Raw genomic sequence first — 7,005 nt, 5'->3', positions numbered from 1 at the left:
TAGTCAGACCCAGATAACGGTCCTGGAGAGCAATTCCCAGATTACTTACCTTGTTAATAAGTAACCAATTGTTACTGACTGTTAAATTGTGTTATCTGAATTCACAATTATACTTAAATGGGATTATAAATATTTCTGGTGTCATTGTATTTTGAAGAAGGTTTTTCAGTTGTGTTTTCATTTGGCTTCCTGACCCTTGAATAGATGAAGGCTCTGCTCCTCTACATATGTCAGACAGATGATTCTGGAATTTCATTCTTGTAGATCTCATTCACAGAGGCACAATGTCCATCTTCCAATAGGATTATTGCCAATAGTTCTAATGAAAATTACAGTAGATGGATTTTCAGGAATTTCTGCACAGGAACCTCTTCGCGGACCAATGCCACAATCTAGTACATAAGAGAAGTACACTGGGATCACTGTGGAAAACCTATGGAATCATGAATGATTTACAGTATATTAAAGGTAACAAACAGCCTAATAAGGTAGGCTAACAGAAATAGCCTGATATTGCATAGCATTCATCTTAACACACTTTTAATTCTTAAGAATTTACAAATTTGCCAAGACAATTATTCATTTGTCAGGTGACAAACACATCATAGCTAGTATTTCTACTGTATTTCCTCTGTTGCTCAGATTAAATATTATGTTATTTAATAGCAGTTATTAGGCCCATTCATCCCACATTCAGTGGATACATGCATTTAATCTTCATGCAAAATATCATTACCTTTACACAAGAGGTTCTCAGTCTTGGTCTTGGAGAGCCCGTGTCTTTAATACATTTTGTTTAAGATTAAATGCAAGGACAGTGAACAACACATTGCACTTGCACTTAATTAGTTGTCACTGAGCTGTTCATTGGATGAGTAGATTATAAAATAATGCTAAACAAAAAAAGGTGGATTGAGAGCTGCGTATAATTTGTTGAGCCCTGACAGCCAGTTCAAATGGAGCTGGATTGAACAGATTAAGAACAGTGCAGCATCCTTATGGTGGTCGTCATGTCTGGTAAAAGAATGATCTGTGAAATATAGTATAAAAACAGTACGCTTTCACATTGTTATGGCAAAATGAAATTCAGAGTGATTTAAGTATCACATTTAAAAATAAGATTGATTTATCCCTCACTTTCAGTGAGCGGAGTCTCGTAGAATATAAACATGATGAAATAGATCAGTGATCCCAAAAATAGGTGCATCTTTGTTTTCAGGTTTTGATCAAGTGCATAATTTCGATCAGCTATTTAAGTGCAGTAGGGATTTTCAGTGTTTTAAGATTAAGAAAGTATAACATAAAGGCAATGCTTTATAAAAGCGAGACAGACTGCGTTTCCCGGAACACCAGCTGCGTTTTCGGAAAGAGAAGACGCTTTTGTGAGTTTGGCGCACCATCATCTGGCGGCTCTCGGAAACGGATGCAGTACAGCTGGATCCAGACGTTTCTATTTGTCATTCACTTCACGAAATATTCGGCACATCTGGAATCACAGCACTGCATGTGGTGGGCGGTAGTCGGCAGCTCCGAAAACACCCTGCGAGAACTTCGGCATGATGGAAATGATGGTCCAGATGCGTTCGCTCGTCTCCGTCCAGCTGGAATGTGGAGTGACGTAAGAGCCGAGCGCGCGACGCGGCTGCGCTGTGACAGCGGCGGGCGGAGGGGAGACGCGGGCAAGACGTCATGAGGACATGATTTCTCGCTTTCATGAGGACATTTCTTCACAAATGTCCCGATCCTCCTCACAGGTAGGCCTGGGGGGCTCAGTTAGTTGTGCGTCACTTGCACTTTACATGCCATGATGCTACATTGTCATTTCTTCTTCCACACTGATGTAAAATTAACCCTAAACCTTAAGGGAATTATATTTCCCAGCGCAGAAAAGAACAAATCACCTTAAAATATGAATCGCCTTCGACATACCTTCCATATTCTGCGATCAATGTAGATTCTCTATTGTACTGAAATGTTCCGAGCTGGTTATTTCATTTTTTTTATAGAAATGAGCTTACTTGGATGTTCATTTTCCTTCTCTGTAATGGCATTTAAATGTGTAACATTTAACTATTTTATGCTGGCACGTGTGCCAGACCATGTGCAAGATCCTGTGATGTGTATATGCAAAGATGTAGTGTGAGTGTGAAGCCTGATGTGATGTTTTGCCGCCTTGCTGTGTGTGTGTGTGCTGAGTGTTTGGCTGTGTGCACTGAGCCAGGTCCATTTTCGAGCTGCTCTCAGGTTGGCCTTTTGGGTCACATGCTTCCTGAGCCCAGATCCCTGCAGAGAGGGGGAAATGAATGGGCACTTTGTTGCTCCACCAAAAACAACCTCTAATGGCATTCTGCTCTGAGTCAGAATGAATTCCTCCGAGAGGGGGGCCGGCCCACCCCCGCTTTTATTTAAAAAACCAAAAAAAAAACCTTCTACAAAATAAATAGAACAATTTTTTTTTGCTTTTAAATCCACAAGAAATACAGTCTTTAAACACAAATTATCTGCTTGTGTGGTTCAATAACATTTTCTGTGTGCATGGGGGTATTTCACAGTGATTCTCTTTCCGTGGATAATAGCAAAGTTAAAGCTCCATTTTTTTAAAAGGGAACCCTGGATTCAAAGATGGGAGCAACTGAAAGAGGGAATTAATTTCACATACTCTTAAGACAGCAGATGGACTCAGGAGTTCAGCAAAATTTGAACATTTGTGCCATGCTATAGGACAGATCTTTCAAAGCAGTTCTTCTGAGTATGGATTTAAACATTAAATCAGGACTGTTTAAGACTTATCTGATTATACTAAACATCAAAGTTATTACATCAGAAAGGCTCTATAAAACAAATGCAGTAACATAAATAACCATAAATGCATGTAAATGCAAACACAATACAAACTTAATTGTGCTCCCCAGTAACTCGCCAAGCAAAAGTGTTATATAAACCCCTCCCACAGAGCTGTCAGGGACTTGCAGCTTGCCAGTTTCCAACACACACACACAGGCACCGGGGCTTCATTCAGCAAAAGACATCCTCTGTAACTCTGTGTGACCTATAGCATTCGAAGGTAAGCCGCTTGCGAAGGGGCACGCGAGTGTGTTGGACCACCATGCTGTGTGCCACCAGCAAGCGTGTCTCAGAATTGAAAACAATTTAAAAAATTTAAATGGGCTAAAAAACAGGACGGATCCAGTTGTCTACTTCATATGCCAAATCAATGCGTCTCATGTTTTTAAAGCAAACACTTCAATAAAAGCTGAAAATATTGATTTCTTCTGTACAGCTGTTCTTTCCCATTATTGTTTCTCTCTATGGTGAAAACGTTGTTATGCTTACAGAATTGTATTACAAAAATGTAATTTTTCATTTATTTTTCAAAAATATGCTGGAATAATTAGAATAAACTTGAAGTGCTAAATGCTGTGCTGCGCCTGTTTATTCTGAGGTCTTGTGTCGTAACGTCATTCTGCTGCTCAAACAAAGATGTTTATCTTACTTGTTAACTGTGTTTCTTTGTTTGCAGCCCCCAGTGTTGGGTGGATAGATAAGTATGGATTTTTTTCATACTTAGAAATACCTTCCCATGTATACTTTTATATTTTATGGAATTTTCAAGTGGCTGTCCTATAATAACCGTGATCTGCAATGCAGTTGCTACCAGAAACCAAGTTTTCAGACATCTTTTAAATAGTGTAGTTTTGAGTACAGAGGCTCTCAAGGCCCTATTTGACCTCAGTGGTGAGAAAAAGGAAAACTGCACTTAAAAACACAAGTCCGGTCATTTTTTTCCTGTTTGGAAGATGCTTCTCCAGTAGTTACAGAAAAGTTTGCCAAGCAGCTCCTTCAATGCAAGAGGGAAGAGCGGCCCGGGAAGGTAGGCTTTCTGGACGAGCCGATGAGAGTGAGCCCTCTCTTTGAGCTGGCTGCTAAAATCAATGCAAACTTCTAAACTTGTACAAAATCCACTGTTGTATAGTTTTAGAGAGGAAATATTGAAACAACATATATCCACATTCCCTAATATCTTCCAAATGTTTTCCTTATTCTGTCTTTTCTTTCATGTCTTCTCATAGTTATTTCAAACTGCGGCTTTCTTCACCCATCGAGAAAACAGAGTAAATTTGTTGCGCAGTAAGTTAAAGCCCTTTATCCACGTGTCCGAGTAGATTCTGTCCTTTTGTTCATTCTCGACCCAGGAGTACACGCTATATATGCAACGCTTGGGGTAGCAGGCCCATGAGACCAACCTGGAGCACTGGCTCAACCCCCACTGCTACTGGCTCAACCCCCACTGCTACCCCCGCTATGGCTACCCCGTGTAGCCAGGCTTCGAGCCCAGGTCTCCCCCTCCCCATACAATCACAGGTGCGTGCAAATAGGTGCAAATGCGTGCAAATGTATGCACCCATTGCATTTGTCTTCGGCAGGCTTTCCTCTTCTTCCTGGCCCAGAGGAAGGTCTGGTTCAGAGAGTATTGTCATTACACACAAACACAGATGGCCCATGTCTCGGTGCCTAGCCCCAGTGCTCGAGAGCTATTATATATCACCTTGAATTACCTGTTTCTGGAGGTGCGTATTCGCTCTTTGATGGGTAACATGTGATAGTCTGCATAGACTATCAGAATCCATAAGCTTTAGCATGTCTGTCATCCTATCTAAAGATAGTGAGGCTATTAGTCCTTTAGAGCTATGTTTCGACATCGCTCATCTGCTCCTCAAGGACCACAGGGTGTGCTCTTTCTCTCAGCCTTAACCCTTAATTTGCTGAAAAGGTTACATTAAACAGCATATCGCCTCACCTGTTTGGCAATAATTAAATTATGTTCTGTAAAGTCTGCGGGACTCCATGTCTGGAGGACTGCAGCTGTGCACCTGTATTACGAACACCAACATTAATATTTATTAAGAACTGTATGTTGTATGTTTGTGGCAGGCTTCCCGTGGTTTTGGCAAAACAAATGTCACTTCATGATGATTGAACATTTGTCTTTCTGATAGGGAATGCGCTTGATGAATTCTCTTTGTCTGCAGGATGAAAGCACGTATTGAAGTTGATGGATGAGACACCCGATCGGAACACAAATAAAACCTTTCTGCATGGTATTTCTGCTCTTATGCGGAAATCCGCATATAAGTGTTAACTCTGCGATGTCTATTTTAAGACCTCACAAGGGACACTGCCAGCCCTTTGAAATGTATTTAAATGGAATTCTTTATCACCTTATGCCTAGAAACAGAATGGAGCCAATTTAAAAAACCTGTTTGCATTTATCTTGTATTAAGGAAGGTTTTGAGCACAGTGGAGACTCTGCTAGAAACTAAAGGAACATGGTGTTTTATTATTATTAGAGAAACCACATTCCATAAACAGAATAGAAACAAATAACAGTATTGTATGAAACAAATATTTACTTAATTTGGTTTTTCAGTTAATTTTGAAAAATACATGATTTCAAATAGGAATGCCGGGGCTGGGGCATGTCACTGGAGCTCACAGAACATATTACCTGAAAAATAAGTTCATAGGACAGATAGGAAGCTGGAGTTGGGGGCTGTAGGCTTTCTCAGCTGACATGATTGAGTGGTCAACACCGAGGTCATCCCAGACGGGACCCAGGGTCACTGCGCTCATTCAGAGCCCTTTGAATAGGAGAGCGGAACCGCTATATGCCCTCATTCCGCTGGAGCTCTGCATTTCTCCCACGTCGGCCTGCTGCCCCTCAAAAGGCATCAATAACACCAAGGCGACTTAGCAAACAAGACTATGTATAAATATTAAAAGATTATATATAAATATTATCACACACACACACACACATTTTCAGAACCGCTTGTCCCTCACGGGGTCACGGGAAACCGGAGCCTACCCGGCAACACAGGGTGTAAGGCCGGAGGGGGAAGGGGACACACCCAGGACGGGACGCCAGTCCGTCGCAAGGCACCCCAAGCGGGACTCGAACCCCAGACCCACCGGAGAGTAGGACTGCGGCCCAACCCACTGCGCCACCGCACCCCCATAAATATTATCATCTAGTGTATAAAATACAGTTGTTGGCCCCGTAAAGCTGATGAAGCTATAACATGCTCTATGAACCATGTTAAGGTTTGCCTGTAAAGTGCATAATTGGATAAAAAAATATGGGAAGTAAAAGGAAGTAAAAATTAAGGTTTGCTCCAATTTTCAAGGGCCCAAGGAATGTGAAAAGTAATACAAATTTGTATGTGTATTTATGTAGATATACATACAGAATATATATATATTGCTCCCTATATATGTATATATATATATTTATTATATATGTACATATATATATATATAAAGTTTGAGACTTCTCACTGGCACGAGATGCAAGAAATCAACACAGCAATGAATAAATGATGTCATATTTTACTGAGCAAGTAAAGTGTGTGCTGGGAAGGCGGCGGTAACAGCTCAAATGTCCAAATCTCGCTTTATTCTTCGTGCCTTAAGTTCTTTAGCTGCCAAAGGGACAACATTCTACAGATGTGTTTCCCATCATGGAAAACGCGCTTCACGGCAACTTCTCAGATTTTTCCGCACTTAAAGCGAAGGCGTCGCTATTTACGCTCGTTATTATTATAGCCTACGATTATAATAGTAGCTGTTGGAATAAAGATTTATGCTATTTGAACGATTTTTTTGCGATCTTTACGAAGAATGCCACGCCACAAATGATCCGAAATCTGCAGCAACAGGCAGAATGTATTTTGAAATGCATAACATTTTTTTTTCCTCATCATCAGTATCATGAATTATAATAATGGCCATCAGTTTAACTTTTGCTCGGAAAGGCGAGTTCCCCTTGGGAATGTGTGTTGCGGGCTGGAACATACACAAACTTTTACTTTGAATCAATAAACCATCTGATCGCAAGGCTGCGGCCAGTGTGGGGTTTTGTGTTCGGAGAGGGGGGTAATTAATCAGGCAATAAGTGCGTGTCCTGCAGGTCCCACAGGAAACGGGGGGGGGGTAATAAAAGAAGCG

Source organism: Scleropages formosus, chromosome 20, assembly GCF_900964775.1.
Source record: "Scleropages formosus chromosome 20, fSclFor1.1, whole genome shotgun sequence".
Taxonomy (NCBI): domain Eukaryota; kingdom Metazoa; phylum Chordata; class Actinopteri; order Osteoglossiformes; family Osteoglossidae; genus Scleropages; species Scleropages formosus.
This window is presented reverse-complemented; position numbering follows the sequence as displayed.